The sequence below is a fragment of the Ranitomeya imitator genome, chromosome 5 (genome assembly GCF_032444005.1).
Source record: "Ranitomeya imitator isolate aRanImi1 chromosome 5, aRanImi1.pri, whole genome shotgun sequence".
In the NCBI taxonomy this organism is placed as follows: domain Eukaryota; kingdom Metazoa; phylum Chordata; class Amphibia; order Anura; family Dendrobatidae; genus Ranitomeya; species Ranitomeya imitator.
In genome coordinates this window covers 178,567,877-178,580,713 of record NC_091286.1, presented here as the reverse complement: position 1 = coordinate 178,580,713, position 12,837 = coordinate 178,567,877, and the positions used below count along the sequence as shown (strand labels likewise).

Below are 12,837 nucleotides of genomic sequence, written 5' to 3'. Positions count from 1 at the left end.
CAAAAAAACTGCACCCCTCAAGTAGAGTTAAGCAAATACAGTGGGTACGGAAAGTATTCAAACCCCTTTCAATTTTTCACTCTTTGCTTCATTGCAGCCATTTGGTAAATACAAAAAAGTAAATTTTTCTCATTAATGTGCACTCTGCACACCATCTTGACTGAAAAAAAAAACATACAAATAAATAGAAATGTAGTAATTTTTGCAAATTTATTAAAAAAGAAAAAATGAAACATCACAGGGCCATAAGTATTCAGACTCTTTGCTCAGTATTGAGTAGACGCACCCTTTTGAGCTAGTAAAGCCATGAGTCTTTATGGGAATGATGCAACAAGTTTTTAACACCTGGATTTGGGGATCCTCTGCCATTCTTCCTTGCAGATCCTCTTCAGTTCCATCAGGTTGGATGGTGAACGTTGATGGACAGCCATTTCCAGGTCTCTCCAGAGATGCTCAATTGGCTTTAGGTCAGGGCTCTGGCTGGGTCAGTCAAGATGGTCACAGAGTTGTTCTGAAGCCACTCCTTTGTAATTTTAGCTGTGCGCTTAGGGTCATTGTCTTGTTGGAAGATGAACCTTCGGCCAAGTCTGAGGTCCAGAGCACTCTGGAAGATGTTTTCATCTAGAATATTTCTGTACTTGGCCGCATTCATGCTTCCTTTAATGACAATCAGCTTTGGAAGCAGAGTTTTAGGTACCGTATATAGCCAACCCGATTATAAGCCGAGACCCCTAATTTTGCCACAAAAAACTGGGAAAACTTAATGACTCGAGTATAAGCCTAGGGTGGAAAATTCAGCAGCAACAGGTAAATGTCAAAAATAAAAATAGATACCAATAAAAGTAAAATTGATTGAGACATCAGTAGGTTAAGTGTTGTTGAATATCTATATTGAATCAGGAGCCCCATATAATACTCCATACAGTCCATGATGGGCCCCAATAAGATGCTCCATACAAAATCCGCCCCATATAATGCTGCACAAATGCAGATTATGGCCCTATAAGATGTTCCCTAGAGATATTTGCCCGTATAATGCTTCACAAATGCTGATTATGGCCCCATAAGATGCCCCATAGACGCATTTGCCCCATATAAAGCTCCACAAATGCTGATTATGGCCCCATAAGATGTTCCCTAGAGATATTTGCCCGTATAATGCTTCACAAATGCTGATTATGGCCCCATAAGATGCCCCATAGACGCATTTGCCCCATATAAAGCTCCACAAATGCTGATTATGGCCCCATAAGATGCTCCATAGACTATTATGCCCCATATGCTGTTGCTGAGATTAAAGAAAAAAAAATTACATACCTCTCGTCGCTCAGACCCCCGGCACTTCCTATAGTCACCTTTCCCCATACCACCGCCGGGCGCAGCTGTCTTCCCCATCCTCAGCACTGATACTCAGGCAGAGGGACGCGCCCTAACTACGTCATTGCGCCCTCTGACCTGAGCGTCACAGGCAGATGACGCAAAAGAGAGCGCCCGGCGGTGGAACGAGGAGAAGTGAATATCTCCGTGCTCCCCCTCACCATTATACTCACCTGCTCCTGGCGCGATCCTTGCATCTCCGATGGTCTCCGGGCACGGCAGCTCTTCCAGCTTTGAGCGGTCACTGGTACATTTATCATTTTTATGTTTTATTCTTCTCAACGCATCCCACTATGTAATGAATAAAGATTTGCAACTGGAATATTTAATTCAGTGATATCTAGGATGTGGGACTTTAGTGTTCCATTTTTTTTTTTTTTTGAGTAGTGTGCATTTCAGTAGGGCAACTTTTCGAATTTTAAACTAATTTTTTAAGCTGGCGCTATAAAGTATTCTAAATTATTGAGATAATGACTTTTCGGTTTTCCTTCGCTGTAAGCCATAATCCTCAACATTAACAGAAATGAATACTTGCAATAGATTACTCTATTTGTGATGACTTTACATGTGAGTTTCAGTTTTTGTATTGAAGAACTGAAATAAATTAACTTTTTTATGATATTCTAATTTTGTGAGAAGTATATATATTATATATAGCATGGATGTCCTTGTAGCCAGACAAGCTAATGACCCCATATAATATTTAAGTGCACATGCATATTTGGCACTGTAGTAACTGCTATTTCGACTGAAAATAAATATTGTCGTGCTTACAATATATACAGTACATGGCAAACTCTGTCGTACACAAATTACCTGGATCTGCAGTGCCGAAAAAGTAGACGCCGAGTGGCCCGCCTTACTCATCACCGCGACGCGCGTTTCGCTCGTGCTTCTTCATGATATCCTCTTTGTGTTCAGTGGTTTGAGGCACTTTTTTTAGTTTTTATATTATTGTCTAAGTTTGTATGACTCATTTTAGTTTTGAATAGAAATAGTTTTGTTTTTTTTCACCACTGTTTTTGTTTTCAAATCATTTTTATTAACAATTTTTTTAAACAAAACCAATATAATGTATTTGTGAAATATTAGTATGTATCTACATCAAAGAAAAGGAAGTGGTTGGGAGAAGGGGGGAAGGGGAAAAGGGGAACAGGAGGGGAAAAGGAAGGGGCAGGGGAAACATAATAAAACAAGAAAGAACAAAACTAACAGATAAGCAATAACCTTGCTTTTTGGGCCACTGACCTAGTTAGGCCAGAAACAAATTGCCCTAATAAAGAAAGAAAACTTTTAACTTAGTTAGTCGTCTTAATTTGATCGTCAACAACACCACAATCCACCGAAAAGATTACTGATTTTGGAATCTGAGGTTCCATTTATTCCATTTTATAATTCTCTTCAACATATTTATTATTAACGATCTGGTAGAAGGTTTACACAGCAAAACATCGATATTTTCAGATGATACAAAACTACGTAAAGCAATCAATACAAGAGAAGATAGTATTCTGCTACAGATGGATCTGGGTAAGTTGGATACTTGGGCCGAAAGGTGTCAGATGTAGTTTAACAATGATAAATGTAAGGTTATACCCATGGGAAGAAGGAATCAATGTCACCATTACACACTGAACGGGAAACCACTGGGTAAATCTGACATGGAGAAGGACTTGGGGATCCTAGTTAATGATAAACTTACCTGGAGCAGCCAGTGCCAGGCAGCGGCTGCCAAGGCAAACGGGATCATGGGGTGCATTAAAAGAGGTCTGGACACACATGATGAGAGCATTATACTGCCTCTATACAAATTCCTGGTTAGACCGCACATGGAGTACTGTGTACAGTTTTGGGCATGGGTGCTCAGGAAGGATATAATGGAACTAGAGCGAGTACAAAGGAGGGAAACAAAAATATTAAAAAGGGATGGGGGAACTACAATACCTAGAGAGATTAGCAAAATTAAGATGATTTTGTCTAGAAAAAAAGATGACTGAGGGGCGATCTAATATGCATGTACAAGTTATAAAAGGGGGGCAATGCAAATATCTCTCCGAGGATCTGTTTATACCAAGGAAGGTGAGGGTCACAAGGGGGCATTCTCTGCGTCTGGAGGAGAGAAGGTTTTTCCACCAACATAGAAGATTATTCTTTACTGTTAGGGCAGTGAGAATCTGGAATTCTTTGCCTGAGGAGGTGGTGATGGCAAACTCAGTCGAGGGGTTCAAGAGAGGCCTCACAGTTATTAGATTCTCTATAAGGACGTAGATCTGGAGATTTATTCTGACAGAACATAGGCTGAACTGGATGGACAAATGTATTTTTTTTCGTCCTTGCTAACTGCTACTATGAGTGAGTGCAAAACCTCAGGTATTAGATTTTGCTGTGTTTTCAGTGAAAAAATAAAGCAGGTACAGCAGTATCATAGAATGTTAGTTGGAAGGGACCTCAAGTGTCATCGTGTCCAACCCCCTGCTCAATGCAGGAGTCACTAAAGCATCTCAGACAGATGTCTGTTCAGCCTCTGTTTGACGACTTCCATTGAAGGAGAACTCACAACCTCTCGTGGCAGTTTCTTCCACTCACTGATCACCCTCACTGTCAAAAATTTTTTCTTATATCTACCGTATACAATGTGCGCAGAATTATTAGGCAAGTTGTTTTTTGAATCACATGATACTTTTTATACATGTTGTCCTACTCCAAGCTGTTCAGGCTTGAGAGCCAACTACAAATTAAGTAAATCAGGTTATGTGCATCTCTGTAATAAGGAGGGGTGTTGTCTAATGACATCAAAACCGTATATACGGTGTGCTTAATTATTAGGCAACTTCCTTTCCTTTGGCAAAATGGGTCAGAAGAGAGATTTGACGGGTTCTGAAAAGTCCAAAATTGTGAGATGTCTTGAAGAGGGATGCAGCAATCTTGAAATTGCCAAACTTTTGAAGAGTGATCACCGAACAATCAAGCGTTTCATGGCAAATAGCTAACAGGGTAGCAAGAAGTGTGTTGGGCAAAAAAGGCAAAAAATATATGCCCATGAATTGAGGAAAATCAAGTGTGAAGCTGCCAAGATGCCATTTGCCACCAGTTGTGCCATATTTCAGAGCTGCAACGTTACTGGAGTAACAAAAAGCACAAGGTGTGCAATACTCAGGGACATGGCCAAGGTAAGCAATGCAGAAAAACGACCACCTTTGAACAAGAAACATAAGATAAAATGTCAAGCCTGGGCCAAGAAATATCCTAATACTGACTTTTCAAAGGTTTTATGGACTGATGAAATGAGAGTGACTCTTGATGGGCGAGAGGCTGGATCAGTAAAGGGCAGAGAGCTCCACTCCAATTCAGACACCAGCAAGGTGGAAGTGGGGTACTGGTATGGGCTGGTATTATCAAAGATGAACTTGTGGAACCTTTTCGGGTTGAGGATGGAGTGAAGTTCAACTCCCAGACCTACTGCCAGTTTCTGGAAGACTTCTTCAAGCAGTAGTACAGGAAGAAGTCGGTATTGTTCACGAAAAACATGATTTTCATGCAGGACAATGCTCCATCAGATGCCTCCAACTACTCCACAGTGTGGCTGGCCAGTAAAGGTCTCAAAGAAGAAAAATAATGATATGGCCCCCTTGTTCACCTTATCTGAACCCCATGGAGAATCTGTGGTCCCTCATAAAATGTGGGGTCTACAGGGAGGGAAAACAGTACACCTCTCGGAACAGCGTCTCGGAGGCTGTGGTGGCTGTTGCATTCAATATTGATCGTAAACAGATCAAACAACTGACAGAATCTATGGATGGAAGGCTGTTAGGGCCATCATAAAGAAAGGTGTCTATATTTGTCACTAATTTTGGGGGGTTTTGTTTTTGCATGTTAGAAATGTTTTTTTCTAAATTTTGTGCAGTTATATTGGTTTACCTGGTGAAAATAAACAAGTGAGATGGGAATATATTTGGTTTTTATTAAGTTGCCTAATAAGTCTGCACATTAATAGTTACCTGCACAAATAGACATCCTCCTAAGATAGCTAAATCTAAAAATAACCCACTCCAACTTCCAAAAATACTAGGTTTTGATATTTACAAGTCTTTTGGGTTGATTGAGAACATAGTTGTTGATCAATAATAAAAATAATCCTCTAAAGTACAACTTGCCTAATAATTCTGCACGCAGTGTATACTCGAGAATAAGCTCTACTCGAGAATAAGCTCAGATATTCAGCCCATTTTTTTAGGCTGAAAGTGCCCCCTCGGCTTATACTCGAGTTAACTCAGGGGGTCGGCGGGGGAGGGGGAGCGGCGGCTGTCTCATACTCACCTGCTCCTGGCGCGGTCCCTGCATCTCCGGGCGCCTGCAGCTCTTTCTGTGTTCAGCGGTCACATGGTACCGCTCATTAAAGTAATGAATATAGGCGTGACTCCACTCCCATAGGGGTGGAGCGCATATTAATTACTTTAATGTAATGTACCAGTGACCGCTTAACACCGGAACAAGCTGCCGGCGCCGAGACCATCTGTCAGTGAGAAGCAGGGACCGGGCGGGGAGCAGGTGAGTAAAACGGGGGAGGGTGAGCATTGCGATATTCACCTGTCCCCGTTCCACCGCCGGGCGCCGCTCCGTCTTCCGCATCTTCTGCGACGTTCAGGTCAGAGGGACGATGACGTGTTTAGTGTGCGTGCCACCCTCTGCCTTAACAGTCACTGTGGAGAGCCAGAAGACAGACCGGAGCCCGTGGTGAAACGGTGACAGGTGAATATCGCAAGTGCCGGTGTCGCCACCTTCTGAGGACAAGAAGTGAATATGCCTTTTTTTTTTTTAATCGCAGCAACAGCATATGGGGCATATTACTCTATGAAGCATTTTATAGGGCCATAATCAACCTTTATGCAACATAAGGGGAAAATGTTTGGAGCATCTTATGGCGCCATTATTAACCTTTATGCAGCATTGTATGGGGCATATTACTCTATGGAGCATCTTATGGGGCCATAATCAACCTTTATGTATCATTGTATGGGGCAAATGTTTCTATGGCGTATCTTATGGAGCCATAATTAACCTTTATGCAGCATTGTATGGGGCAAATGTTTCTATGGAGCATCTTATGGGGCCATTATTAACCTTTATGCAGCATTGTATGGGGCAAATGTTTCAATGGAGCATCTTATGGGGCAATAATCAACCTTTCTGCAGCATTACATGGGACAAATGTTTCTAAGGAGCATCTTATGGGGCCATTATTAACCTTTGTGCAGCATTATATGGGGCATATTTTAATATGGAGCATCAAATGGTGGGCGCTGGTCACAGGCTTCTCTCTGATAAAGAGCAAGCAAGGCTGATGAGAGTATTCAACCGGCGCCCTTGCAATAAATTAAAAAAAATGATGTTGGTTCCCCTGTATGTTTGATAACCAGCGCAGGTAAAGCTGACAGCTGTGGGCTGCAAACACCAGGTGTCAGCTTTATATTGGCTGGTTATTAAAAAAAAAAAAAAAAAGGGCGGTCCACAAACTGCTTTTTAATTATTTAAACAAATAATTTAAAAGAAACGGTGTGCCCCCCTTCTCTAAATTTTTGACAAGCAGCCCAGCTAAAGCAGACAGCTAGGGGATGGTATTCTCAGACTGGGAAGGGACCAAGGATACTGGCCCCAGCCTAAAAATAGCCGCCCGCAGCTGCCCCAGAAAAGGCGCATCTATTCGATGCACCAATTCTCGTGCTTTGTCCGACTCTTCCCTGGTGTGGTGGCAAGTGGGATTATAGTTGTGGGGTTGAGGTCAGCTGTTTTATGGCTGCTGAGATCAAGCCCACAGGCTATTAATGGAGAAGTGTCTATAAAACACCCCCATTACTAATCCCATGGCAAGATTGTAATATCCATATTGTCCAACAACTATCCGGATGATTTGGAGAGCAGTTACATCAGTGATGCAACTGATCTTCACGACATGCTAAACACACTAATCAGAGCGTGAGAAGCGCTGCCTGATTGTGACCGGCGGTGATGTCATTGACCTTACCGCCTGCCACAGGCAGAGCTTCTCACTGCGGTAACTGACTGGCGGTAACGTTTTTACTGCAAGTAATAGCTGCTGGTTCACATGCTGTTATATGACAGCACTGGAACCGCAGTGCAATAACTGGAAGTAACGATCTTACCGCCGATCAGAGCTGGTGTTTCCGGCGCGGTCACGCAGAGGACAATGTGGGCAACAACAGATGTTCGGTCCCCCCATACTGGAGTCCAGGCAAGAGTTCTGGTATCAGAATCAAACTTTAAAATGTTTGGCAGAACCCAAAGAAACCGAACATCTACGATTTAGCCCATCTATATTTCTGACTGATTTACCTCCCCCACTGTTACGTTTCTAATAGTGCGTTTTTTCATAAACTCATATGTACTTTTTTTTTCAGAATAGTCACTATTCTTTCAAACATAAAAGTCTTTTTCCACTAAATAATTTGATCAAATTGCCCTTTTTTCCAAACATGGAAAGTTTCACATATGTCTTGCATTGGTGACCTATGTCCATGCTTTTGCGATGGAAGCAAAGCTGAACTTTGGTATCCTGTTTTTTATGCAGAAAAAAACGCAAACATGTCAACACAGCCTTAGGCTAGTTTCACACTTGCGTTTCAAAACGCATGCGTTTTTAAAAAAATGCATGGTGAAAAAACGCATGTAAACGCGTGCAAACGCTGCGTTTTTTTGACGCATGCGTTTTTGCATGTGGTGAAAAAAAGCGGCGCTTCGACGCGTTTACTTGCGTTTTTTAATGCGTTTGCGTTTTTTAAAAGCTTGCTGAGAAATGTGTGACAGCTGCCAATCATCAAAATAAAGTAAAAAACCCACTATAAACAGAAATAGTTCGGGTTAGGGATCATAACCCTAACCCTAAAGGGATCCTAACACTAACTCTAACCCTACCCCTAAGCCTAAAGGGATCCTAACCCTACCCCTAAAGGGATTAGGGTTAGGGGTAGGGTTAGGATCCCTTTAGGGTTAGGGATAGGATCCCTTTAGGGTTAGGATCCCTTTATCACCTTTATGGTGGGGGGTGGCATATCAGTGTGATTTCTGTTTTGTTTTTTTTATAAAAACGCATGCGTTTTTAACGCTAAAAAACGCATGCGTTTACATAGACATCAATAGGTTTTTTTGCCGCAAAAAAACGCATGCCTTTTTTTGCCGCAAAAAAACACCGCAAAAATTACTGCATCTTGCATTTCTGCAACACAACGCATGCAGAGAAAGAACGCATCAAAACGCATGCAAAAAAACGCATGCGTTTTTAATGTTAAATATAGGGAAAAAAGGCATGCTTTTTTTGCGTTTTTTACTGCAAAAAAAAATAAAAAATCTGAAACCAGCCTTACACATCATTAATGTAAACTGTACTAATGCTAACTGCCATTTTGAAGTGAGAAGACAAGACAATATGGATTAAACTTGGGATAATCACAAAAATACATGGTTTTCACATACTGCTGCGCATGTTTGTTTTTTGTCACTAAAAACGCAGCAAAACCTGATACCTGAGTTTTTGCATTTACTCATGGACTTCTATGGGTGAAAAAATAGAATTATTCTTACCGTTAATTCGGTTTCTAGGAGCCTTCCACGACAGCCACCAGGAGGTTGTCTCCATTCCCTAATGGGGGACAGGAAGCACAAGAGGTTAAAAACCCCTCCCACCTCCCATTAACCAGTGACTTACAACTGAACCCATAGCACCGGTTACCTTTAGGTTCTCAGAAAAATATCCAAGAACATCGGGAGGGAATTAATGCTGTCGTGGAAGGCTCCTAGAAACCGAATTAACGGTAAGAATAATTCTATTTTCTCTAGTAGCCTTCCACGACAGCCACCAGGAGGGATGCCAACCAATTCTGTATTTAGGGAGGGACCACAGCTTGAAGAACCTTTCGGCCAAAAGCAAGATCCTGATTGGACCAGAAATCCAATCTATAATGTTTAGTAAATGTGTGTAGAGAAGACCATGTTGCTGCCCTGCAAATCTGCTCCGAAGAAGCGCCAGCCCTTTCAGCCCAAGAGACGGAAGTAGATCTGGTGGAATGAGCCTTTAGGCCCGCAGGAACAGCAATATTCTGATTTAGGTATGCTTCAGAAATGGCCTTTTTTATCCAGTTGGCAATGGTACTCTTCGCTACCTTCTTGCCTTTGTTTCTGCCAGAAAGATGAACGAAGAGATTTTTGTCAATTCTAAATGATTTAGTATAATCTAAGTAGTATAAAACTATACGTCGTACGTCCAAAGTATGGAACCTGTGTTCTTCCGGATTTGAAGGATTGTGACAAAACGATGGGAGGACTATGTCCTGTGATCGATGGAATTCTGACACTACCTTCGGTAGGAAACAAGGATCTGGACGGAATACGATGGAGTCATCTCTTATGGTAAGATAAGGCTCTCTAATTGAGAGAGCTTGTATTTCCCCCACTCTTCTTGCGGTAGAAATTGCAACCAAGAAGGCCGTCTTGCAGGACAGAAGATGCGAGGAACAAGATGATAGTGGCTCAAATGGAGGAGCCGTAAGACCCTTTAGAACTATGTTTAGGTCCCAGGATGGCACAAAAATTTGTTTTCTTGGACAATGTCTTGATGCCGCGACCATAAACCTCTTTATCCAACGATGACCTGCAAGATCCTGATCGAAGACGGAACTCAAGGCTGACACTTGAACTTTCAAGGTACTTGGCTTCAGCCCTAATTCTAATCCCTTTTGCAAAAAATCTAATATTTGTGAAATATTAGGATGAAAAGGGTCAGGTTTATGAGGATGACACCACGAGGAGAATCTTTTCCAGATTTTTCCATATATGGCATTGGTAATAGGTTTCCTAGATTTTTGTAGAGTAGAGATTACTGACTCTGAAAGGCCCTTAGCTCTTAGTACCTGGGCTTCAATAGCCAGGCTGCCAGTTTGAACTTCTGTGGCTCCGGGTGATAAAAGGGGCCCTGGCAGAGAAGATCTTCTGATACCTGAAGAAAGACTGGACCGTCCACCTTTAATTCTTCGATGAGGTGGTACCAGCTCCTTTTCTGCCACGCTGGAGCTACTAGGATAGTCTGGACCTGATCGTCCCGGATCTTCCGGAGGGTCTTCGCAAGTAACGGTATTGGAGGGAACCCGTAAGCCAGATGGAACTTCCAAGTATGAGCGAAGGCGTCTACTCCCTGAGACCTGTCTTTGGGGTTTAGGGAGAAGTAGTTCTTGACCTGTGCATTCTGGCTGGACGCTAGAAGGTCTATATCGGGAAGACCCCACCTGTCTGTCAACATTTTGAAAACGTCCGTCTTCAGGCTCCATTCTCCTGGATGCAAGTCGTGACGGCTTAGGCGATCTGCCTGGACATTCACCGACCCCTTGAGGTGTAACGCTGAAAGTGAGAGGAGATGTTTCTCTGCCCAGCAAAATATCCTGTTTGATATTGCTTTTAGTTGGTTGAACTTTGGACTCCCCTGGTGTTTTAGATGCGCGACAGTCGTCATATTGTCCGAATAAATTCTGACATGTTGACCTATAATGAGACTGCTGGCTGCCAGAAGGGCCCTCTCCACTGCCAACAATTCTCTGAGGTTGGAGGAACTGGAACTTTCTCTCTGATTCCAGTGACCCTGGAATGGGATTTGTGAGACCACTGCTCCCCAACCTTTTTGACTGGCGTCTGTTGTCACCGTAATTAGCGGATCTTGCACCCAGTCTACACCCTTCAGCAGGTTTGATTGGATCGACCACCAGGTTAACGAGGCCTTTACCTTCCCTGGAGTGTAAACTCTTCTGTTTAAGGAATTTGGATTCCCGTTCCAGTTCCCTAAGATGTGCGCCTGCAGAACTCTGGAGTGGCTCTGAGCCCACTGGACTGATTGTATACAGGCCGTCATCGATCCCAGAAGAGACATCGCAGTTCGTAAGGTCGGAGAACGTTGTTTCCTGAAGTGTGAGACCTTGGAAATTAAATTTATCCGATGTTCCTCTGGTAAGAAGGACTTTTGACCTTCTGAATCCAGGAGGACTCCAAGGAATTTCCTCACCTTTGATGGTGACAGCCGAGATTTTTTCAGGTTTGGAATCCAACCCAACCCCTGTAAGATGTTCAGAGTTTTGGAAACTCTCTGATTGAGAACTTCGGCGGAAGGACCAATTATTAACAGGTCGTCTAAGTACGGGACTATGGCGATGTCTTGACTCCTGATATGGGCTACTGCTTCCGCCATGACTCTGGAGAACACCCTTGGGGCTGAGGAGATCCCGAAGGGGAGAACGTTGTACTGAAAATGTAAGATCTTTTGGTTGAATTGAACCGCAAATCTCAGGTATTTCCTGTGGCAAGGATGTATTGGAATATGGAAATAGGCATCCTTGAGGTCTATTGTTGCCATATATGAGTGAGGAGCTATTAGAGGGATGGCTGTTTTTACTGACTCCATCTTGAACTTGCGGTATGTTATGTATCTGTTGAGAGCCTTCAGATTTATTATAATCCGAGATTGTCCGGAAGGCTTTTTTACTATGAAGATACGGGAATAGTGGCCTTCCCCCCGCTCGTTCACTGGAACCAAGGAAATAGCTCTTGAGTTTAGCAAGTCCTGAATTCCGGCCATCATCAACTTTTGAGTCTCCCGAGATGACAGGGAGGTGACTCTTACGATCCTGGGAGGAGGCGCATCGAACTCTATCAGCAGACCCTGTTGGATAACACTCACCACCCAGGGGCTGTTGGAGATATTCTGCCAACTGTGGACAAAGTCCGAAAGCCTCCCCCCTACCGGATCGGAGTCATTGCTTCTCTTGTTGTGTTTGTTGGGGAATAAGGATGTTTTTAGGCTTCCCCTTAGCATAACTCGACCTCCCGGTTTTTCCTTTCCCTCTACCCTGGGAGGGGTGGGGCTGGGAGGGCCGAAAAAAACGCTTCCTGGGAGGCTTCTGTTCAGGGAGGGTTTTCTTTCTGTCTGTGGCTTTCTCTAAGATATCATCTAAGGAGGGCCCAAACACATATTCACCCTTAAAGGGAATAGAACACAGTTTTATTTTTGACGTAACATCTCCGCTCCACATTTTTAACCAGAGAGCTCTTCTGGCTGAATTTGTCTGGACCAAGGATCTGGCGGCCACACGGATAGATTCCAGTGAGGCGTCTGCAAGGAACCCTGTTGCTCTGTGCAAGATAGGCAAAGAGTCCAGTACTTCTTCTCTTGGGGTACCCTGAGAGATGTGGCTTTCTAACTCTTCTATCCAACGGAAGAGCGAGCGGGCAACACATGTGGATGCTATATTGTACCGGAGGGCTGAGGTAGACGTTTCCCAGGATTTTTTGAGAAGACTCTCAATCTTCCTATCCAAGGGGTCTTTTAATTGGGAAGAATCCTCGAACGGCAGAGCCGTCTTTTTAGCTACTCTAGCCACTTGGACATCAATTTTTTCAATGTTCCAT

General features: G+C 43.1%; 1 protein-coding gene across 7 annotated transcripts in view; it reads right to left on the bottom strand.

Moving 5' to 3' along the window:
• SERAC1 (serine active site containing 1) overlaps window positions 1–12,837 on the bottom strand; it is a 2,030,253-nt gene that overhangs the window by 1,995,921 nt on the left and 21,495 nt on the right. The gene's annotated exons all lie outside the window — the stretch shown is intronic.